At 35.6% G+C, this 25776-nt stretch overlaps 2 long non-coding RNA genes across 2 annotated transcripts; both read right to left on the bottom strand.

The window, feature by feature from the left end:
* Positions 1-387: 387 nt before the first annotated feature.
* LOC114323494 (uncharacterized) lies at positions 388-20905 on the bottom strand. The gene is made up of 2 exons (XR_014356524.1): positions 18888-20905; positions 388-679 (listed from the first exon to the last, which is right to left on the bottom strand). It is a non-coding gene; the product is annotated as an uncharacterized LOC114323494 (long non-coding RNA).
* LOC114303612 (uncharacterized) lies at positions 14771-16692 on the bottom strand. Its single transcript, XR_014356525.1, has 2 exons — positions 16090-16692; positions 14771-15777 (listed from the first exon to the last, which is right to left on the bottom strand). It is a non-coding gene; the product is annotated as an uncharacterized LOC114303612 (long non-coding RNA).
* Positions 20906-25776: the final 4871 nt, after the last annotated feature.

Genomic DNA, 25776 nt, shown 5'->3' with positions numbered 1-25776 from the left:
ACAAACAATCACTACGAAAGGAGGTCCACACTTTATCAATCTATTTGAGCAAATTTTATGATAAAAAAAAAACATGGAACATTCCAGTGGCCCTTGGAATTAATGCCAAGTTATCTCCTTCATACAGTTACTCTTCAACCAATCCTTTTTAGCAAGTGTGTTATCAATCACTAGAGAAAAGATTGTAAGATTGCCAGATGATCCTTAGGTACAATATTACCGATTTGGAGACAAAATTGCAACTTATAAACGGTTTCAGATGAAACAATCAATGCCCTTCCTAAACTTCTTTGAACAGTTCAACATCTCAAAGACGTAGAAATCATTCCAGACTAATTCATCACAGCAAATAAAGCTAGAAACTTGAAACAAATTCATTAGACAATCTTTAGATAGCTTCCCTCAAGCAATTTTTGCCTTCTTATACCTGGGCTGTTATTTTATATATGATCTATGTTAAGGGCACAGATCACACTACAACAATATTGTGAATTGAATAAATTAAAAAGCACAATTGCAAACATAACAGATTTTTGCTACATGCTTATCTAGTGCTTATAATTGGGGTTGTCCTTGAGACCAAGTTTAGAAAGCACAAGGCAGTAGGAATCCCAGTCGATTTCAACAACTGCTTCCTCTTTTGGACCATTTCTTGAAGACCCTCTAGAGAATGCTTGTCCTATTAAAAAACAATAATAATAATAAATAAAATAGAATATAGCATCTTGTAAGCAAATAAACAGCAGAAGGAAACTCCAGAACAGCATTCACAAGAAGAGCAAGCTATCAATTACAACAGAATTCAAGTACTGGGCTTGCATCAAAATAACTAAAAATTCAGGAGATATCCAGATACATCCATGAAAAAACTAAGAATGTGGAAAGATGAAGAGCAATTCATATAAATATCAGAATAATATATTTCTACTGCAGAATAATATTGAATGATTCAGGATGTAGGATGTATAATTTAATTAGAATATTTTCAGAAGCAGAACATTTACATGCATTTCTACAAAGAAAATTACGGTAATGTAATCATAATTTAAGGTTTTACACCATCTTTAGGAAGACGAGCAAACATGACATTTGAACACAGGATTTGGCTTCTCTCAAAACAAAACAAGACAACCAGCAATGGCAACTTTACTATAAAAGCCAGTCAACCATTGGTTTTATTGATTCTATGATTTTATCTTTAGTGCTGAGCTAAAAAAAGAATCAATCAACAAGAACAAGGTCAATGTACAGCAATTCTTAGATTTTTCATGGATATATCTTAATATTTCCTTGAAAATCTCCTCAATTTTTAGTTATTTTATTTTGATGTGACCTATGTCCCCTAAAATGAAGATCATTCCGCTACGTAAAGTGGGAATGGGAATACAGTACGCCACATACTCTTAATTGTGATACAATAAGAATGAACTTGTATAGTTGACAATTAAATATCTAATAAAATTTAGGATTTTTCTATACCAATCATATAGGCACACATTTCTATGAGATTATGATCTATTTTGACGTTTTGTGAGGTTAAAACTTTACTTACCTTAGATTTTTGTTCATTATATTTGATTTTTTTTACTTCTAAGGAAACCTTAAACAAATATACTGGAAAAAGTCTTGGGATTGCCTTGGATCACTAAATTTACCATTTTGGAATGCAAGTGTACCATGCTTCAGAACGTGCATTCCAAAATGTAATTCGCTAAGCTATTAGTTTTTTTTTTTTTTTCTGGTAACATTGGATTCAACACAATGCCCAGAACTTGAATTTTGTAGTAATTGATAATTTGTACTTATGAGGCTAAATGATTTTCAATAAAATCACCTCGGCAAGAAGTGGTCATCGAGAGGGAGCTTAATCGCCAAGATGAGTGAGGTTTCAAGTTCAAGTCTATGGAGAAATGTTGACCTGTGTTGTAATCTAACTACTAACATACCCTATTACTGTGTGGCACTTTGGGCCCATTTAAATGATCCGATTATATCGAGTAGAACATACTTGAAAAAATTCAAATAAATTGGATATTGGTAACCCTTTCATTAAATAACATTAATGGTTCGGATCAGCTAAATGGGCCTCAAAATGGGCCCAAAACGCCGCACAATAGTGGCTGCTGCACATTATGCGTAGTAGCCACTCAAACTCATGACATACAATTTTTTTGCAAAACAATCTCAAAATACAATTTTTGAGAAAAATTTTCAAAATTTTGTTTGGTTCAAATTTTTTGAAAACAATTTTCAAAATCACTTTCTCTCTCCTACACATCAATAAATCACTTTTTCTCTCACATTCATCTACTCAACTACAACAAAATATCAAATCACCTCAAACTCTCAAACTCTAAAACTATTTTCAAAATATAGAACCAAACAAACCAAAAAAATTTCCAAACTCTTTTTCCAATTTTTTGTTTTTTTGAAAATTCATCGCAAAACACAAATCAAACACACTATGTCCGCTATCCATCTATTTATTATTACCTTAGTTTTTCTGTTTATATGTCCACTATCCATCTATTTGTCCATGTCACTATTTGACCAAATGTCATTTATCTATCCATTTATCTGTATACGTGCCATCCTTCTATTTGTCTACATATCATCTATTTGTCCACTTAATCTGTCTATATAACTACCCCCCACCAATTGTTGCCTCGGCCACTTCAACCAGCAACTTTGAGTAAAAATATAGAGATTATTTAATTTTTACGCCTATACTTTGTTACGATTTTCAATGACCCCCCCTCAGACTACTCTTATTTTAACGCGTACCCCTAGACTATTTAAGTTACTATCAATTTTTCCCCTGCCGTCAAATTTGAAACGGAAAAAGTGAAAAAAATTACATTTTGGCCCCAAATTTCAAAAGAAAGATACAGACCCACCTTTTCCCTACCAGCAAATCATCACCAATAAATATCACTTCAAGCCCTTCTATCTCCTTCGTCATAACTTCGTTTCGCCTCATTTTTACATCGTTTGATTCAACTCACAGTCTAGCTTTCGTATCACATCTCACACGTCTTATTCTTCCTCTTTTTGCATGCTATCGGAGCTCCGAAAATTAATAAAAAAAATACGACTTTTCTTCGAGCCATCTTTCTTACTTCATATCATTCTCGATTCTTGACGGTTCTACTTCATTCTTTCACCATTACCTCACTTTCCACTTCACTTTACACTACCTCGCTTTCTCACTTCTTCGTGTAATGGGCGGTTTTGGTATGCCGAAATTTGTCTAAAAACAAATTTTGAAAATTTCAAAACAATGCCTCCTCCACTCTTCCCACGACACAAAGTGCTCAAATGACATTGTTGAAAGTGATATTCTTCGGGGCATATACAATATCAACCATCAACTTCACCAACATCACCACCCGAACCACCAACTTCATCGCCACCGAACTCCATTAATCAAAGTTTTTGACGACTCTGGCCTCTTTTCTTCTTTTGATTATAGTTGTTACGCTGGCAAGCCCCCTACCTAAGTTTTTGTCTATCAATCTTATGCGCGACATTCCTCTTGCTTTGACGGTTCTCATGGGCAGCCACTTCTCCCCAAAGTGGTATAGTACCTTTGTGTGTTTTCCTATTTCATTTACCCCGATGTATCACATTGCTTCCTTTATTCTTTCCTTGCAATCTCTCATGAATATTTCAGTTTGTTCATATTCAGATTGTTCCTTACATTTTTATCCCATGCGTCTCTTTCGAATGTATTTTGTACTGTAAATATCTGAGCCCTCCCTACCTACTCATTACTTACTAAAAAAAAAAATCCCTAAGCTCAAGTCACCTAGCTTAGAAAACTAAACGAATAGGACTCATTACTGACTTGCTTGCCAAGCTTACCGAGTAACTAGCACACTGAAGAAGACTTATTGATAGATAAACAGTTAGACAGAAAGTTTTTCAAGGGCGGTAGTTCGGTGGTTCGGATACATCCACCATGAGCATTACCATCACCACTACCTTACAACACCAAACCCTCCTTTTTGACAACCAAGTTCCATTACCGCCACCATGAGCATTACCATCACCACCACCTTACAACAACAAACCCACCTTTTTCACAACCAAGTTCCATTACCATCACCACCACCTTACAACACCAAACCCATCGCCATCGCCGGACCGCCACCACTACCATCACCAGTTTCGTTACCACCTAGAACCATGTTCCATATTATGTTATAAGTGAAGAAGAAGAAGAAGAAGAATGAGGAAGATGGAGAGGAAAGAAACAAAAGATGAATGTTTTGAAATTTTTGAAATTAGTTTTCGGACAAATTTCGGCATACCAAAACTGCCCATTACATGAAGAAGTGAGAAAGCGAGATAGTGTAGGGCAAAGTAGGAAGTGATGTGAAGAGAATGTCGAAAGAATGAAGTAGAACCGTGAAGAATCGAGAAAGATATGAAGTCTGAAAAGATGGCTCGAAGAAAAGTCGAAAATGAGAAGAAAAGTGTTTTTTTTTTAATCAACTTTCGGAGCTCCGATAGCATGCAAAAAGAAGAAGAACAGGACGTGCGAGATGAAATACAAAAACTAGACCGTGAGTTGAATCCAACGATGTAAAAATAAGGCGAAACGGAGTTATGACGAAGAAGATAAAAGGGCTTGAAGTGTGATTACTGGTGGTGGTTTGCTGGTAAGAAATGGGTAGGTCTGTATCTTTCTTTTGAAATTTGGGGCCAAAATATAATTTTTTTAAACTTTTCCCGTTAATTTTTTTGATAGTAACTTAAATAGTATAGGGGTACGTGTGAAAATAAGAGTAGTCTAGGGGGTCATTGAAAATCATGACAAAGTATAGGGGTAAAAATGAAATAATCTCAAATATATATATATTTAAAATAATAATTTGTTCTTCTCAATAAATAATTTTATTAGTTATGTTCTTAGCAATATAAAAGATCTACTATTAGACCAAATACCATATCTCTCATATAAAAAGAGTTATCATCAATTATCTCTTTCCTTTTCTATATCTTTCTTTTTGTATGTATCTCAAAGGTACATTGATTTGTAATTAATCAACCCACACAGTGGTTAGACGTATAAATGTTAATTCTATTTTACTCTATACAAATAACTCTTTGTCAGAATTACAAATACTTCTCAATTAAAATTTTTTATTTAATAAAATTAATTGAAAAAGTGAAATTTCTAACTATTCACTTATATAATAATAAATTATCTGAATTATTAATTGAAATAAAATTTTAACATTATTAAAAACTATTAATTAACTTGATGATTTATTAATAAAAAGACCTATTTGTTATGAAATTAGAAACCTTAAAGGACATAATGTAATTTCTAAAACTACAAGAGATAATTTATAATTTAAGTAAAACTCAAGGGGTGTATTTGTAATTTACCTTTTTTATTATCGTTAAAAAAAAGTATTTTTTTTATATTAATTTTAAATTTAATAAACGAAGAGATAAGGATTGGAGATGATCTGACGTTGACCCATCTTCCTTGTGATACCTTTACCTTTGTCTAGCCAAGCCAAACTCCAATCAAAGCCCGAACTGGATTGAAGATCATCTAGACAAACTGGATTGAAGATCATCTGTTTTTGTTTCTTCAAAGCGAAATCATGGAAGCTGAGCTGTTCGAAGACTGCTGGGAATTGATTCTGAATCGATTAGCAGCCGATGACATCAACTTCTTGCAATCCCCTTGTTTGGTCTCTAAGCAATGCCTCTCCATCACCAATCGACTTCGACATAAATTGGTGGCCTCCAACAGATTGTTCTACAACAATAACTGTGAGGCTTTATTCAGAGGCCTTCCACGATTCACAAACCTCCATGAGAATGAGCTTCATGATCTTGTCTTCGGTGACAATGCCGACGTCAATTACCCCATTCGAAGAATCGCTTCTTCCGAGTTGGATCTTCATTCCTCTCTCTTGAATCTTTACAAAAACCCCCATTACCTAAAACTTTAATGAAATTGGGTTTGACCATGAAGAACTTGAAGATTTTAAGATGTCCTCGGGCCAAGTGTTTTCGAAATCACCACCTTGTTTCCATATAGCTGATGCTTTGCCATGGCTTAAAGAACTCGATATCCAATTTTCCGGCAACAATTTTGATTCTAAAAGCGCAAAGTACATGGTAACTGATGCTGGAATTGAGGTTATGTCACGTGAGCTCCGACAGTTGCGTAAAATTGGTATAAGTGAGTAGGTTGGTTATTCTGATCGATCTCTCATTACAATGTTCAAGGTCGATAACATGCTAAAATTCCACTTTGTGCCATTTCCATAGAGGGAGAAACCCAGTACTGAGTAAGAAGCCCATATCTAACCCCACCCTCAAATGCCCTGTTGTTGAGAGAGAGAATCAAGAGTCGAAGAGGGCCAAGGCAGTGAAAGTGAAAGTGAATGTGAATGGGGTTGAGGACACATTGAGCAAGACTACTATTGCTACTACTTGTACTACTTCTGCTTCGAAGAAGGTGTTTTTTCAGAGGCTATGGAGTGCTGATGATGAGATTGCGATTCTCTAAGGTATTATTGACTACACTGCCACCAAAGGTGTGGACCCTTCTACCGACATGAATGCTTTTTTCCTTTTCATCAATGATCCTATTCATTTTCATGATACCAAGACCTAATTGTCCGACAAAGTCCGCAAGTTGAAGAACAAATACAAGATCAATGCCACCAAAGCTAAATTGCCCTCCAATCCTCATGACCAACAACTCTATGATTTCTTCCAAAAGATCCGGGATTTTCAAACTAATGCTGCTAAACTTGATACCACTAACAATAAAAGGGACGTGGTTCATGGGAAACCAATTCTAAAAGAGGGTGCTCTTAACAAGATGGCAGAAATTGAAAGAGAATTGAAGAAGCTCTAAATCTACCAACTTCAACTCTACTTGAGGACGGTAGAATTGATCCATGAGCAAACAAAGCTATTTCTCTAATCCGTAAAGTAAGATAACTTATGGTTTTTGGTTTGATCTTGACTGATATAGAAGAACAAGAAGAAGAAGAGAAGTTTTTTTTTTGTTCGGGTAGAAAGGAGTTTTATTAGTACATAATTGGTTATGGATATGCAGTGTTTTTTTTTTTTTTTTGTGTTATTAAGACATTAGGGCCAGTTTTACTTCTAGTAAGGTATGTTATGGCTTTTGGTTTGTTAATGATTGATGCACAAATCAAGGATGTTTTTGGTTGGGGTTTGGTAAATTACCTGATTATGAATATTTGGTATTTATGTTTTGTATATAACAATATGCTCATTTTATTTTTGAGTAAGTATGTGATTTTCTATCTCAAATCTTCTTGTCGTTATGTTCCAAAACATTCATAGTTTGATTATATCTTGAGATTTCTATATTTCAAAATTCTCACATCATCTAATAATTGTACATTCTTTGAGACAAGCCTCATAGTAACAATTTAGTTTGTTTTGCTATAGCCATTAGTGCATGTTAATCAAAATGACAAATCACATTACACTCCTTACTTTGTATCTCATGTCAATTTTGGTCTATGGTTTTTAAGTGTAACAAATTTGTTGTTTAATTTTGCATATTTGTATTTAATTACTTCAATCGACAATGGCCGCTAGATATTCTACTATAAAATTGACTTGTTTGGCCATTTCACACAAGGCATAAGAAGAAATAATTTTTTTCACCATCACCGAAAATTGACTTGTAGCTTATTTTGTAACAAAATAATATAAAATTAATTTTAATGGTTACGACTTTACAATTCTTGTACTTTGAAAATGAGAGCACACTATGACTAGGAGAGTAAATAACATCTTTATCTTAAACCTAGGGATCCGAATTTATGCTAAAAAATTTTATACTAACAAGCAGAGAGCTAATTCATACATCAGTAGTTAGAAAAATGATGGATGAAAAGTAGCCCAAATTTACATACAGAAACAAAATATAGAGAAAGATTAACTTTTCATCCTCCACGAGACTGACAACAAGCAGTTCCACTTTATGCCACTGTTTCCAACTCTCAGTTTGCCTTTAATCGTTGGCCACATTTGCAATCTTCTTGAGAAGCAGAAATCCATCTCCGAGTACTATCTGTATAAGCAACAAGATTAAATATAATTCCTATATAAATGCATACATATATGGAGTTATTGAATCAAAATAATACATATACAAGCATAGGTACCTTATTGCTAGTTAGAGAGAATATAATATATTCAAAAAGCTGTGGACAATCTTACCTAAAAAGCATGACCATAATTTTGGTACAAAGCCCAGCCAACATGAATGTACAGATCTTGTCAAAGATAACTTAACAATTGAAGTGGGCCATATGTGTAGGTAGAAGACCAAATATCAGCACAACAATACTTTGATACATTCAATAGATATTTTGGTTGAGCATACAATAATTTAAAACAAGTTTGCCCACAAGCAAGATATTATTTTAAAATTCAATGCTGAAATAAAAAAAGATATCCCTATTTTTAATTAATGGTAAATATAATTGGCTTCGAATTTAAAGGCCCAATCAAATGCAAGTGTATGAAAAGTAGGCATTAAGGGAACACAAACAGATGACGGGAAACAATAAGTTCATCAAAACCAAGTCATAGGATAGGCAACAGTTGCTACTAGGAAAACAATGTATCCGTTCCATCAAATTCAAGAAGATAGAGCCACTGTATTTCAACACATTGAAGGAGTAAGAAAATTACCAACCAAACATCGAGTACTCATTCCAATATTAAAGAGATGACTCAAATTAAATTAAATTGTTAAAAATATTGCAGTACAAGGTTGATAACATCCTAAGATTCCACTTTGTGCCATTTCCATAGAGTGAGAAACCCAGTACTGAATAAGCAGCCTATATCTAACCCCACCCTCAAATGCCCTGTTGTTGAGAGCAAGAATCGAGAGTTGAAAAGGGCCAAGGCTGTGAAAGTGAAGGTGAATGCGGATGGGGTTGAGGACACATTGAACAAGACTACTACTGCTACTACTTGTACTACTTTTTTTTCGAAGAATGTGTTTTTTCAGAGGCTGTGGAGTGTTGACGAGAGATTGTGATTCTGCAGGGTATTATTGACTACACTGCCACCAAAGGCGCGGACCCCTCTGCCTACATGAATGCTTTTTTCCTTTTCATCAAGGATTCTATTCATGTTAATGATACCAAGACCCAATTGTCCGACAAAGTCCGCAAGTTGAAGAACAAATACAAAACCAATGCCATCAAAGCTAAATTGCCCTCCAATCCCCGTAACCAACAACTCTATGATTTGTCCCAAACGATCTGGGATTTTCAAACTAATGCTGCTAAACTTGATACCACAAACAATAACAAGGACGTGGTTCATGGGAAACCAATTCTAAAAGAGGGCGCTCTTAACAAGATGGTAGAAATTGAAAGAGAATTGAAGAAGCTCCAAATCTACCAACTTCAACTCTACTTGATAAGGGTTGAATTGATCCACGAGAAAACAATTTCTTACTCCTTCAATGTGTTGAAATACAATGGCTTTGATCTTCTTGAATTTGATAGAGCAGATACATTGTTTCCTCAGGTTTTATATTTTAAGAAAACACTGATATAGAAGAATAAGAAGAAGAAGACAAGTTTTTTTTTTTTTTTTTTTTGGGTAGGAAGGAGTTTTATTAATACTTAACTGGTTATGGATATGCAATATTTTTGTGTCACTAAGACATTAGGGTGGGTTTTACTTCTAGTAAGGTATATTATGGCTTTTGGTTTGTTAATGATTGATACACAAGTCAAGGATGTTTTGGGTTAATTATTTTGTTTTTGGTTGGGGTTTGGTAAATTAACTTATTATGAATATTTTGTATTTATGTGTTCATATATAACAATATGCTCATTTTATTTTGGAGTACGTATGTGATTTTCTGTCTCAAATTTTCTTGTCCCTATGTTCCAAAACATTCATAGTTTGATTATATCTTGAGATTTCTATATTTCAAAATTCTCACATCATCTAATAATTGTACGTCCTTTGAGACAAGCCTCATAGTAACAATTTAGTTTGTTTTGCTATAGCCATTGGTGCATGTTAATCAAAATGACAAATCACATTAATACTCATTGCTTTGTATCTCATGTCAATTTTGGTCTATAGTTTTTAGTGTAACAAATTTGTTGTTTAATTTTGCATATTTATATTTAATTATTTCAATCGAAAATAGCCACTAGACATTCTATACCAAAATTGACTTGTTTGGCCATTTCACACAAAGCATAAGGGGAAATAATTTTTTTCACCTTCACCAAAAATTCCTTTCTACACCCATTATCCATAGCACGAGTTTTTTTTTTTTTGGTAAGGTATAAAGGCGTAATTGCATAAAGTGGATGTAGATAGAAATATTTAAGGTGTATTTGGAAGGTTTTTCAACCTCAGCATTATTCTCTCTTCTTTGCTCTGTTTATCTTCTTGCTCTTCTCTTTGCATCTTTCTATAACAAACTCAGGACCTCCATGGCCATTGCCACTGTAACTTAGTAGTGGCAACGGGCCGGGGCGAGGCCGGGGACTGCCCTTCCCGTCCCCGATCCCCGAAGGTTAAAACATCCCCGCCCCCGCCCCCGATCCCCGGCGGGGGAGCCCATCACCCTCCCATCCCCGTCCCCTAACGGGGATCGGGTTTCCCCGACCCCGAAATATCCCCGAGCTTTTCTTCTTTTTTTTTTTTTGAATTTTGTTCAACAACTCACTTACTAATCAACATATATCACAAATCAAAAAAAAAAAAAAAAAAAAAAAAAATTAACAGATCAATATATAACAAATCTAACAGATGAATATATAACAAATCAATATATAACTAACACAGAATAAAAAATATATATTCTAAACAATACAGATAAACAACAATACAGATCTAAGTACAGATCAACAACATCAGATCAAAGAGAGAGAGATAGAGAGAAAGAGAGAGAGATAACAGATCTGAGTACAGATTTGAGTACACCATCGTCTGGCACAGATTTGGCGAGATCGACAGTGGCTGTGGCGGTGGGTTCGTTGGTGGAGAGAGAGAGACGGACCTTCTGCTCAAGAATAGAGAGAGACGAGGATGAATCGGGGATGAACGGACCTTCGGCTGTGGCGGTGGGTTCGGTGACTGTGAGAGAGTTGAGTTAAGAGAGAGAGAGAGTTGAGAACAAGAGAGTGAGAGAGTTGAGAGAGAGAAGATAAGAGTCAGAGAGAGAGTGAGATAGTTGAGAGACAACAGAGAGTTGAGATCAAAAGTGAAATAGACATTTATATAATACAACTAATATTTATATAATACAAAGAGATACGGAGGCGGGGATAAACCGGGGAAATTTCGGGGCGGGGCCAGGCCGGGGCCGGGGCCGACGAGCCTATCCCCATCCCCGGCCCGAAAATTATCGGGGATGTATTTCTCAATACCAGCCCCGACCTTATGGTGAATAATTTTCAAGGAAAACCCTATTTATCGAGACAGGGCGGTCCGGGTCCCTGTCGGGCCGGGTTGATATTGCCATCCCTACTGTAACTCACCACCATCACCCTAATATGCATCCGCCATACTTCCCTCTCTGCTTGATGTAGCTCAAATTGTAGTTGAATTAGTTAGTGTACAACTATGCTTGTTTATTATGTATATCCTCATGCCTATATATAGATGTTTAGACTTCTAATAGTTTTTTTGCAAGATCAATGATAATGCTTACCAAGTCCAGTTGCCTTCCCATTGACTATGTCTAATATTTTCAATGTGCAAAACGTTGTACCTTAATTTATGAGTTATTCTTAAGGACAAGTTCTTTTAAGAGAGGAAGTGCTGATGTAGTTGAAATGGAGTTGAACTAGTGTACAATTGTGCTTGTTTAGTGCGGTATATCTCATGCCAATACATAAACGTTTAGACTTCTAATAATAATTATTATTTTTTTATACCCAAGATTTGGGATTCTATCTAATATATTGAAATTCTAGATTTGATAGATCACTTTCTCTTTCTCTTGTTCATTTCATTCCCTCACTAACCAATCCCAAATTTCTCGATGTTCTTGCAATAAAGAACGCTAGATCAGAGGGGCCTTTGTCACCATGCATTACTAATTTTTCACACAATACCACTCTCCTCCGCATCCTTTACCGCTTGGAATGAGGACAATGTACTAGTTGTTTCTTTTTTGAAGCTTCACAAGCATGTATTTACTTCTCAGCATGAAAGGTTATATTTAGATCTGATTTGATGTTTATTTTGGCTGATTTTTGTGGATTCCAAAAATAGGTGAGTTAAATTTGTTGATTTTCCATAAGGATTTTAATCTTGGGTTTGTTGTATGAGAAACGTTATATATGCCACTGGTTTTTTTAATCTTGTTTGGAAATACATGTTATCTATTTCCGAAATTATTTTACTATATAAGTCATTAGGAGAACTTTGGACAGAAATTGGGCCTCAAACCCATATTTTTCCATGACATAGAAAATTGCTCAAAACAGATAATATAGTTTATTAGTTAATATGAGCCAAATTGCTCATAATAGACAATATAAATATCGAACTTAGGTCCAAAGAAAATATACCATCATGAGTCCAGCGGCAGTGGAGGAGGTTGCTGCATCTGAAGCATGGACAGAATCTCGGCAAGCTAGAGAGAAGATTGGTCCAAGACAGGCTCAATATGTCCAAAGGAAGCCTCCAATGCAATAAGCCGAGCGTTGGTGGACGTCTCTAAGTTAGTGAGACGTGCATCATAAACATCTATCCGGGCGTCTAGGCGATCAAACCGTGCAAACATGGCCTGCTCAAACTGGTCAAGCTATCATCGATCGGTACCAGCAATAGCAGGTTCTGCCCCCTCACCAGCAACGACAGCATGCAACTTAGCCTCTTCGTCTATCATATCCTTACCTATACCACAACCACCCACCACTAACGAAGTCCCATTCACATGCGCCTCACTCTGGGATACAGTCTTTTTGGTAATGGGTTTGACAAGAGACGCAAACTCATCATTTAGAAAGAAAAGGACTGCGATAGGCGAGAGTATCCTATTCACAAAACACCCATATGGAATACGTAAGGATTTTTTTTCTTTTAAAAACCGAAATCATCTTTTCCACGATCATTTCCGAAAGATCAATAGGGAGACCACGATCTATACAATAAAACACATATCCTTGGTCATATGAGATGTTGGAACTGTGGGTAGTGACATGAACATGGTCACAGAGAATGATTTTCAAATGGCAAAAGCGAGGAATAAGTTCATGTTGCTTAATAAGAGTCCCGTCAATCCAACTCCGGGGTGTGCCACAAAGTTTAGAAGCCACCATGTCAAAGTTGGCAATTCGTTTGGCAAGGAAGGGAAAGTGACAATTACAAACTTCAGGAATACTAAGAAATGACCGAATATATTTTGCATTGACAAAAATTGGCTTCAAATGGACCCATGTCTTGAAAGAAGTAGAGACGTCACGAATTGAGTGGACGTTATAATAGATTCCAACACCCAACTCAGATTTTAGGGCCCCGAGAATAGTAGGACACGGTCACCACCCAAGGCATCAAAAATAGAATGAATGGGGATTGACTTGAAGGTATTAGGTTCGACATTAATCTTTAGATGGGCAGTCCTAGACTCGTACAAATCCCGATACAAGTTGGCTTTCTCAGACTGGAATTTCTTATTGTTATAAGAGGTACGAGGCAAAGTGGCCTTTCGGCGTTTAGAAGATTCAGCCATGACTAAAACCCCAACAACACACATAAATCCATCAACGAAGAAACCACAACCAACCCCCCCCCCCCAAAAAAAAAAATTGAGAACCCACCAACATTCATTACAATCCCAAATCCCCAATCACAACCATAAACCATAAGCATCATTAGTAAGAATAACGATAATAATGAGGTATATATTTACAAACCATTAAAAAAAAAAAAAGAAGGGAAATAATAGAACGCAGTAAATAGATGTAAATTTGCCCTACCATAGCCACATTATTCAAATTATAGCAATGAAGGAGGCACTCAGATTCACTGTGAAATTGGAATGGTTGTACAATACAAAACAACATAAATACATAATCCTTAAAATAAAATAAAAAAAGTGCTAGCAACAATACTTGGAATGGTGCAATTGGTGTTTTTTGGCACATTGTCGATACGAAATAAGAAATACTTGAACTCAATCAATTGAACTCAAATTGGCGTTGCACACAAGCCTTCATGTCCATGTCCATGTCGATGTCCATTCTCGATATGGAATTGTATCTAATTGAACACAAGTGTTGTATACATGCCTTCATGTCCATCCCGTACCATTTCACATTTTCCATTTATGTAAACTTCTAATATTGGTTCATTCTTTTCTGTAAGAATTATATAGATGAACTACCAACGATGGAATTTTTTGGAGTTTTCTGAATCACATGAAATTTTGCCTAACTCCTTACATGAATTGTATGAAATACGTATGAACAATGTAAGAAACATAATTTTCTACTGAAATTGTATCACTTAAGTTCATAAGAGTTGATAAAATGTAGGAAACGAACGAGAGAGAAGAGGAAAAAAAAACAAATTAAACACCTAAATATAGAAACACTTACCATGTACCGATAAAAAGCATGTAGAAAGGGGCTAATCCAAAAGAGAAAGTTCGATAATCGGCCAAGCACAGCATCAAGGATTTGTTGTAGTAGAGAGAGAGAGAGAGAGAGAGAGAGAGAGAGAGAGAAAATCAAACAAATTTGGGGAAAAAAACGAGTACAAATGGGTAATTTTTATTTCTTTGTGGGTAAGTCATAAATTAAGGACAAAAATTTATATGTTTACAAGGGGCATTCCCCAAGTAATACAACAAGAAATACAAAAGAAAGACTAAACCCCCTTATTAAGGGGGAGCAACTTAACAATACAAGAGTGTTGCTGATATATTTTGCCCTTGGTTACTTATATGCCAACAGTAAAGAAGGCAAAGTGACTAGGGGCAATATATAAGCAACACTAACATCGTATAACCTAATTTACCCATATATCCATTTTGTCCAAGTAAAAACTTGGGGACGATATATGGGCAAATATACACTATTAACAACAAAACCTAACCAAGATAAAACAAGCAACAACTCACAAGACCAATCAAAAAATGATAACCACCCCCACTTGCCCCCAGTCTCTACCGCAGATAAACACATAGAATCCAATAAGCATCTCACTTCTCACAGCCGTGACATCCTAGCCACTTACCAAAGCCGTGACGGAGGAAAAAATCTATCCCACGAGAAATCCCGACAGAGTTACATGAAACTAGCACGATCAATAACCATAATCAACAGTCTTGGGAGTTGTAGCAAAAATCGATAGCCACCACAACAGCAAACTAATACATAGCCAGAAAATAACATGAGAGCAATCACCACATCTCCCAATCCTTTCCTTGATAGATCACAAGCTTCAATCCCCACGGCAACATGCCATTCACTCCGTGTCAAGTGTTGCAATACGATTAATTAGGATGGGTAACAAGAAAATCGATAGCTAACCTCCTACTTATCTCCCAGTCTCTAACTCGGCTAGTCATCAAATCACTATTCCCCATAGCAGTGACTCCTCAATTACTCTTGGCAGAGATGGCTCAAAACTAACCTCATATCGAGTCACATGAGGATCACACGATCAATCATCATGAGAAAATCAATTATAAATGGTCCGCCGCATTGTGGCTAAACTGAAATTTATGAGCTCATCAATCATGTAAATATATGCAATCTGTCCAAAAAAAATCAATGAGCCCAAATAATTCAAAAGTCCAAAACGAGCCCAACGGCAAGCCCACTTAATCAAACCCAATCTCAAAGTCTAATATGTCGAAAGAAGGTACACCAAGTGTTTGTTTGGCATGTGTTAAAATAACATATTTTATTTTAGCACATTATCGTATTTGGGTCACAATCATTTTATTTAAGTCACATCACTTCTAGCACATCACTTTAAATCCAACTCATATTTCACTTTCTTTCGTAAAAAATCAAAATATATATATATATATATATTTTTTTTGTTACAGGGAAATCCTCTCACCTTCCCGCAAGTCCAAGGCAGCGCCCCATGAGGAGATCACCAGGGTGTCCTGTTGTCCGTTCCGAGTAAGAGACTATAACCTGGAAGCTTGTCCCGACCTCCCAAGGCAAACTTCGATTAAGTCAGGACTCGCACAGTGGGGGAGCATTAAACCCACACCAAGTAGCTAATTAGGCATCCTTGAGGTCCAACCTCCTAACCAACAGTGCTTCGCCCAGGAGATTGGCCCAAGGGAGGAATTGAACTTGTGACCTTGGGGCTTAAACCCCAAGGCCTTACCACAATGCCACAACCCCTTGGGTTCAAAAAATATATTAATCTAATACTTCCTAAACAATCCCTAAATAACATCAAATGAGCCCCATAACCCACTCTCCACAATATATAGGGGATGTTTGGGAAGAATTTTTTTGAATTTTTTTTTTTTCACTAAAAGACAAATTTGTTACAAAATTAAAAAAAAAAAAAAAACAAATCCAAACAAAATATTATATCAAATCTCATAATCATTTCATTTTTTCTCTCATAAGCATCACATTCAACCATAAAAAACCCAACTATCTTCTCAAATTCAAAAAAAATTTCTCTAATAATATCCTACCACTACAACATTTTCTTAGTTTAGTGACATTTGAAAGTGCCACAAAACTATTCTTCTAATGACATTTTTTGGTCTTGTGGCATTTTGAACAAGTGCCACTTCTATCGGTGCCACGGTAGATATGAGTGCCACGGTAGATACTTGCAAGTGCCACTGCACCATCATGATTGAAAACTTTCAATGACATTTTAATGTCATGGTAGATATTATTTGTGGCACTATCAAGTGCCATTAAAAAAAGAGTTAGTGACACTTGTAAGTGCCATTGCACCATCAAGACTAAAACCTTTCAGTGACACTTTAATGTCATGGTAGGCACTATTCGTGACGCTATTAAGTGTCATTCATGACGATAATTCGTTGTAGAACAATTTGATCCGCTCTTGCGGAGACTCGAACTGCCAACCTTCCGCATCATAAACCTTATACACCACACTCTTTCCACTACACCTCTATAGCACCACATGATTATATATGCAACATATATTATTTATATAGGACATACATCCATATTAATATAAAAGTATATGTATAAACATAATTATTTTATTGAACATAATTTATGTAAAATAAACTATTTACTACCAAAATAAAAAAGACCACTTTTGGCGACTAAAAATATTTTTCAGTCGTCAATTCTATACTTTTGGATACTAATTGTTTTTTAGTTGCTAAAAAACTTAACTTTTATCCACCAAAATCGGATTTGGTCGCCAAAGATGCACTTTCAGCTACCAAAATTTTGGTCACCAAAAAATTTTATTCCCGCCTTAGGATTTTAGTTCTCCTGCGCTAAAAATGACCACTTTTGGCGACTAAACTTATTTTTTAGTCGCCAATTATAGACTTTTGGCTACTAAAATTTTTTTTGGCACCAAAAAACTTTACTTTTGGCTACTAAAATTTTTTTAGTCGGTAAAACCCATATAATCAGCGACCAAACTTATTTTTAGTTGCCAATTGTAGAATTTTGGCTCTTAAATTTTTTTAATCGCCAAAAAGCTTTACTTTGGGCTACTAAAAATTTTTTAGTCACTAAAACCCATATAATCAGCGACCAAACTTAGTTTTAGTCGCCAATTGTAGACTTTTGGCTACTAAAATTGTTTAGTCGCCAAAAAGCTTTACTTTTGGCAACTAATGCTGTTTAGGTCGCTGACTTTCAGCAACCAAATTTTTTTGGTCAGGAAATTTAGTCGCCAAATATGCTTTTTCCTGTAGTGTATATTGAGTTTAATTCATTTATTTTTAATCATTTACTGCATTTTAAAAATTTAGAAAATATATTGACATTTTTTATTTTTTCAAAAATGTCATTATAAGCTTGGAAAGTTTTTGGCTTAGTGTCATTTCTCAAAATGCTATAAAATATTTGTTTATGACACTTTTCACCTAAGTGCCATAAAAAGTAATTTGCACCTACCTAGTGTCATGACATTTTTTAAAAAATGCCATTGCAACTAAAGTTTAGTGGCATCTGTTGGTAAATGTCACGAACATAATTTTTTGTGTCATTATTTTATAAAATGTCATAAAATTGATGTGACATTACTTTATTGAAATGCCACTAGAGCCTTATATGTTTTGTGGTTCTGTGGCATTTTTCTAAAACATTTAATGCCAATTTTTATTTTTGTGGCATTTTCTAAAAACATGCTACTAGTGTAGTGTCACTAAAGTGTAAATTTGTTGTAGTGACATTTTTGTTGTAGTGAAGTGACACTTTTTTTAATTGAAATGCCACTAGAGCCTTGTATGTTTGTGGCTCTATGACATTTTTCTAAAAAATGCCACAAAATATTCTTTTATGACATTTTTTAAGAACATGCCACTAGTATGGTGTCACTAAAATATGTTTTTGTTGTAGTGTTGTGACACTTGTTCATTGAAATGTCACTAGAGCCTTTTATGTTTGTCGTTTTGTGGCATTTTTCAAAAACGTGCCACTAAATATCATTTTTGTGGCATTTTCTAAAAATATGCCACTAGTATAGTGCCATTAAAGTATGTTTTTGTTGTAGTTTTGTGACACTTGTTCATTGAAATGTCACTAGAGCCTTTTATGTTTGTCGTTTTGTGGCGTTTTTCAAAAACGTGCCACTAAATATCATTTTTTGTGGCATTTTCTAAAAATATGCCACTAGTGTAGTGCCACTAAAGTATGTTTTTGTTGTAGTGTACGACTAAAAAAACTCACTTCCCAAATATCCACTTGTACCACCACCAATATAATCAGCGGCTTCTTCAACAAAAGCAAACCTGTGGACACAAGAAAGACAACACGCAACAAATTCCAAGAACTGGACGCCCACGTGAACCACTTGCACAACATATATAACAATTGTATATATATAAAACATATATAAGAGATACATCAGCCCACTTGTCGTAAACAACAAGCCGACCAAAAAGCACTTACCCATTCTCCAACGCACCAGCGCAGCCCAGGCGGGAAAAACACAGCTGTTGTCCACCGATCCCATCAATCACCACGTGAGTGATAGAGCCCAGGTTACGTCACCAAAGAAGCTATTTCGCCGGTGCCGGAGCAACAGAAACCCCGTCGGCGATTATCCACCGAACCATGAACAACCCAGAAAACAAACAACATACCGGCGTATGAGTTGAGACAGACCCACCATTGCCGAAACGACTTGCCTACTTACAACTCCATACCAGTAACTCACGCACAAGGCATCACCGGCGGAAAAGGTTCAGTCGGCGGAGATGGATGCAAGGAACCAACCAACCAGAAAGCTAGTAGACCACCTGCACCAACCGAGCTATCACTAAGTTCGTACCAACCCACCTCCTTCACGGTGCACCAAACACTCCATTGGCAGTGGCAAACCTGTCAGCGTAGCAGGAGCTCACCACCCCAGATCTCACACCCGTTAATTTCATTCTCTCTAGACTAGAGAGAGGCAAACAAACTCCATCGAGGCAGCGTAGCAGCCAACACCTTCGCCGTAGAACACGATCAGATGACTATCGACTCAACTGCACACCACAAACTCCCATACAGATGCACCGTCGGTGAGAAACCCATCGACAATACACGCTGAAAGCCATGAACGACGACCACAGGACAGAAAACCCACGCGTCATCTACATGTCGCCACCCGTAGCTCACGAGATCATCGAACTCACTACACCACGCTACAGCACTCACACTCACTGTAGCAACGACGCTGGAGCTGAAAACAATCCGGTGGCAAACCACCGATAACGATAACACGGTGACAAGAAGCCACCTCCATGACCAGTGAAACCAGTCAACACGGCGGCAACCACCCCAAGCAAGGAGCAAGAAGCCAAAACCGGCGCTAGAAACCCAGCGACAGTACCACCCACTACCGGAGAACCCACTAAAACCATCTTCAGCTATGGCCACTCGAACCATAACACGAAGAAAACTCCACCGTCAAGCATAACAGGCGGCTTTACTGGCCTGAGTTGCACCAGAAGATCATCACTAAAATACCACCGGGGGGAGCTTTCTCTCTCTAGAAAGAGAGGCTCTCTTTCGGTCCCCAACTTTGGGTCTCGTTTGTTTTTATAATTAAAATGGAGTAGATTCATAGTACGATCACGTTTGCTTGTTTAGTTGATTAAAGGGTTGTTTAGTATGATTTAAATAAGCGTATTTTTTATTTTTTTTTTAAATGATGTGCAGAAAAATAAAAAGATGATATAATAATAAAAAGATAAAAAGATGGATTATTTGTAACTTCTCAAACTTGATCTAAATTAAATGTAATTGTTAATGAGAGGATTATTAGTAAAGAGATTATTAATGAAATGATTAAGTAAAAGTGTATTTATTTTAATGATAGTGTAAAAAATAATTAGTGATCAAATTGTTAAATTATTTTTATATAAAATAAATAAATAAATTATTTTTATATTAAAAAAACTAAAACAAATAGGTGTACTTACTCAAAAAAATAAAAAAAATAAATAAATTTTTTATATAAAATAAACTTAATCCCCTTATTATTTTCTTACTTTCATCCAAAATTCACTCAAACTAATCCCCCTCAAGCCTCTTGGAGTAGCAATCTCACTTTACAAGGAAGTCATCAAACAAGAGTTAGTGAGACCCACCTCTTTACTATTCCAATCTCACCCCCTAATTTCTCAAACAAACATGACCTAAGGCCACGTTTGTTTAGCGGATTAGGTTGGATGAGATTATTAGTGAGAGGATTGTTAGTGAGGTGATTAAGTAAAAGTGTGTTTGTTTTGATAATAGCATGAGAGATGATTAGTGATGGGATTATTAAATTATTTTTATATAAAATAAATAAATAAATTATTTCTATATTAAAAAAAAACTAAAACAAATATTAAAACAAATAGATACACTTAGAAAAAACATAAAATTAAAAAACTAATTTTTTTTTTTATATAAAATAGATTCAATTCTCTCACTATTTTCCTAATCACACTTAAAATACACCCAAGTTAATCCTCATATATAGGGGGATTACTAAACTCCCTTCACTACTAATCCTATGACATTTTGTTGCAGTCAAACAAGGGTTTGATAGGTCCCATGGATTGGTAATCCAATCAACCCTCCTAAACCCCCAATCAAACGTGGCTTAAGAAAATTGATAGTGAGTGGATTAAATAAATTATATTTGTTTTGATAATAATTGTTGGTGTAAGAATTGTTAAATTATTTTTATTTAAAATAAATAAAAAAATTACAAAAACATTAAACAGTAATGTTCAAAAAAAATGCCTAACATGTAAAAAATAAAATAAAAAATTAAAAAAATAAAAAATTTCCAAAAAAAATAAAACAAATAAAGCAATGATTTTTACTTAACAAAAATTAAAAAAATTAAACATTAATGTTCAAAAAAAATGACCAACAAGTAAAAAATAAAAAAAATAGTTGGACGGACTAATTTCAAATACCAAGTTTCACGGGCCTATCCTAATCCCCTCTCCAAGGGGATTCGTAGTCCGGAGGGGATTACGAATGTAATCCACGTAATCCCCTCTCCATCTTTGAAAACAAACATGATATTAGTGGATCCCACCTCACTATGAATCACAATCCTCTCCTTATAACCTAAAAAAAACGGGGCCTTAGTTTATTGCAAACAAATAGGTAGTTTCGGTATATGAACTCGCATGCCGCTCAAGCCATCTCTTTTGAGCTAGAGCGAAGACACGAACCCAGAAGCTATCTGCTCGAGCCAATAAACAGTCACTCGAGCCCACAAGTGGAGTTCTCAGCCGTTCGTTGACCTGCAAATACACTGGATTGCAGCATTATGCACACGAGCCATCATCATGTTGGCTTAATCCGTCATCATGTTCACTCGAGCATACATCTAAGAGCGTCAGAGCTTTTGCAGCTAGGACCATGGAATGTTGGCTCGAGCCATCATTTCTTGGCTTGAGCGACCAACACTAAAACAGAGCAAATTAGAACGATCAGGAGTTATCCATGGCCACGATTATTTGCTCGACTTTTACACTAGTAACCTAATAGCTTGGAGTCTGTATAAATAGCCAATCCTTTCCTTTTTTTTTCCAATCAAGATGGCATTGAATTATTCACTCAACAATTTTATGATCATTTTACTATGAAAAATATATACATAAAAAATAAGGCACAACGCAATGAAATAATGAAGTATTGTGTCAAATGGTTATTAAGAATCTATTTCATTTTGTATTATTGAATCAACCAGTATGTCAACTCTTTGAAGCTGACCGCACATTCCAACACAACCCATTTATTTTAACCCAAGTTACTTTGAAGACCAACCTTATTGTCGAAACAAGAATATCATAGATGACACAACAAACACAAGCTGACTTCACAACCATCTGTGTTGGAACTCAGAGGTCCTCAAAAGAGAAATGAATTCAGAAACAAACAATGAACACTAATCGTTTATTATACAGTGGTCTTTCTTAATAGAAAAACATAAATGAAGAGGCAACAATAGAATAATATCCTCCTCCTTTAACCCACAAACAAATTGTTCATCTTCAATGAAATTCTAACATCCTACACAGTACATGCCAAATTTACACAAAAATCCCTGTCAACCATGTGTGACTTTCACCAACATATGCAAAGATACTAAATTTAATCATTGCATTTAAATGTAGAACATTTTCAAATTCACTTTACGCTCCACACTCATGCAGAGGTCCAATCTTTTACATTGATAGAGACTTCACAAAAATGTTAAATATCCACTGAAGTACATATCAGTAGGAAGCTTACAAAAGTGCTTAACATGTACAATATACTTTATAAGTGAATTTTCAATTTTACAAAATATATGCCATATAATGTCTTCAAACATGTTCTTTTACGAAAAGTACTTGGACGCCTCTCTAGTGCTTCGACACCTTCATACTTGTTCTCCATCACATTCTGAAATGTCCATGTATCAACTTCTGTGTATTTTTTCCATTGAGGAGCATGAACAATAGTCTAATATTTAAAAAACAATAACATTAACATATTGAAACAATACGAAAAACAGATAATGAAACATAATGGATTAAAGATACCTTATTACAATTCCATTGGACCAATGTAGTCATATTTATCCTCTTTAGCTCCGTAGCTTTTTGAACCCAATCCTACAAAAGTTCACTTTGATCATAATTACAACACAATTTTACTTGAAATACACTAGGTCAGAAATGAGTCATGTGACATTTTATTAGGGAAAAGAAAAATAGGGAAAGAAGCTCAATCAAACTGCTAAGTAAATAGTATGGAAATGAACAACCTTTTCCTTCCTCTAATCAATAATCAATTTGAAGACACTGGAAGTCCAAATTCCAAGCTAATCTGAAGAAATAAATCTATTTTGAACTAAGTTAGAAGTTAGAGTTAAAGACCCAAAATACAAGAGAAGCAAATCAATTTCTAGCATATATTCAGCAACTTCAATCCCGTATCCTACTTGACTATAACTCTATAGTTTCTGAAAATCTATATAAATACAACAAATAGTTGGTGTAGATTACAGATATAAGTAGGACATTTCCTAAAGAACTTGAAACACTTTTAAGCAGGACATAGCCGTACTTCTTTGGATAATACAAAAAAAAAAAAAAAAAAAAGCCCATTATTGACAAAAAAATAATTACAAAATAACATAAGCAAAAAGCCATAACTATATAAGAAGCCACAAATTAAACATTCTAGACTAATCCAAAAGAAACCACCACTGAAGATAATGTGTGAAGCTACTTACCAGTGTTGGTTGTTCCTAATGTGCTAATTTTCCCCCAGTTCCACAACCCATTCTAAAATGTCCATATATCAACTTCTGTGTATTTTTTTCCATTGAGGAGCATGCACAACAATCTAATATTTAAAAGACAATAACATTAGCATATTGAAACAATACGAAAAATAGATAATGAAACATAATGGATTAAGGATACCTTATTACAATTCCATTAGACCAATGTAGTCATATTTATCCTCTTCAGCTCCATAGCTTTTTGAACCCAATCCTATAAAAGTTCACTTTGATCATAATTACAACACAATTTTACTTGAAATACACTAGGTCAGAAATGAGTCATATGACATTTTACTCCACAAGATTAAAACTTAGCGAAAAGGAAAATAGGGAAAGAAGCTCAATCAAACTGCCAAGTAAATATTATGAAAATGAACAGCATTTTCCTTTCTCTAATCAATCATCAATTTGAAGACACTGCAAGTCCAAATTCCAAGCTAATCTGAAGAAGCAAATCTATTTTTAACTAAGTTAGAAGTTAGATGTAAAGACCCAAAATACAAGAGAAGTAAATCAATTTCTAGCATATATTCAGAAATTTCAATCACATCCCCTACTTGACTATAACTCTATAGTTTCTGAAAATCTATATAAATATAACAAATAGCTAGTGTAGATTATAGATATAAGTAAGACATTTCCTAAAGAACTTGAAACACTTTTAAGCAAGACATAGCCGTACTTCTTTGGATAATACAAAAAAAAAAGCCCATTATTGACAAAAAAAATAATTACAAAATAACATAAGCGAAAAGACATAGCTATATAAAAAGCCACAAATTAAACATTCTAGACTAATCTAAGAGAAAACACCACTGAATATAATGTGTGAAGCTACTTACTAGTGTTGGTTGTCCCTAGTGTGCTAATTTTCCCCCAGTTCCACAACCCCTTTCCATGGCTCTCTCTCCTAGGTCTCTTATTATATACTCTTTGTATATCTTGCGCTACTACACGTACGACTCCCTCGTCGGCTTGTGGAGACGGTGGTTGCCTATCACAAATTGGTGCAGTAAAAATATTTGATACCACATCCAGCAAAGCTTGAGATACCACACTGAGCTATGAAACGCCCTTATTCAGTGCACTACTATCATGTTCCATAGCTCAGCCTCGGCCTCGGTCTTTACTCATACTGCCACCTCGGCCTTGACGCCCGCCATGACCTCTACCCCTACCTGTCCTTCTGGTAGGGACATGGACTTGGGCCTTCTCCTCTCCCTTAATATGGAAGTGTTGGGTAATGAGTGGATCAGCACGGTAGCTCAAGGTTATATGTGGGATAGGAGATCATGCTACCATTGTCTCAACAAAAGTGGTCTGCGGTGGTGTGAAAGATGAAGGTATTGTCAAATGGTCAGGTCTGGTCAATGTCGAAGCAGAGGGAATCATATTAGGTAGACATACAGTAGACAGTGGTGCTAAGGGAGTCAATGGGCTACCAACCTTTGTCTTATATGGGGGTGGTGACTAAGAGGGGTCTAATATATGGCCATGGTTTAGGGAAGTATGTTGGGACATGAGAGGATATAGCTTAGGGAAAGATTGGGATGTATAATGGGTACGTTGAGGTAGGGAAGTCTGTGACGTAGGCATTGCTGTAGATGGAACATGAGGTGACAAACCCATGGAAGGCCCCTCACCAAAGTGTTCCACATCGAAATGGTCAGATTGATGTGCATGATGTGTGGTAAGATGAGGTGGAGGCATTGATGTGGATGTCTCGGTGGATGGAATATTTGTGGGTAGCACTGATGTGGCTGTAATATCTACTCCCATAAAAGG

Source organism: Camellia sinensis, chromosome 15, assembly GCF_055761805.1.
Source record: "Camellia sinensis isolate YWXY chromosome 15, ASM5576180v1, whole genome shotgun sequence".
Lineage (NCBI taxonomy): Eukaryota > Viridiplantae > Streptophyta > Magnoliopsida > Ericales > Theaceae > Camellia > Camellia sinensis.
This window is presented reverse-complemented; position numbering and strand designations above follow the sequence as displayed.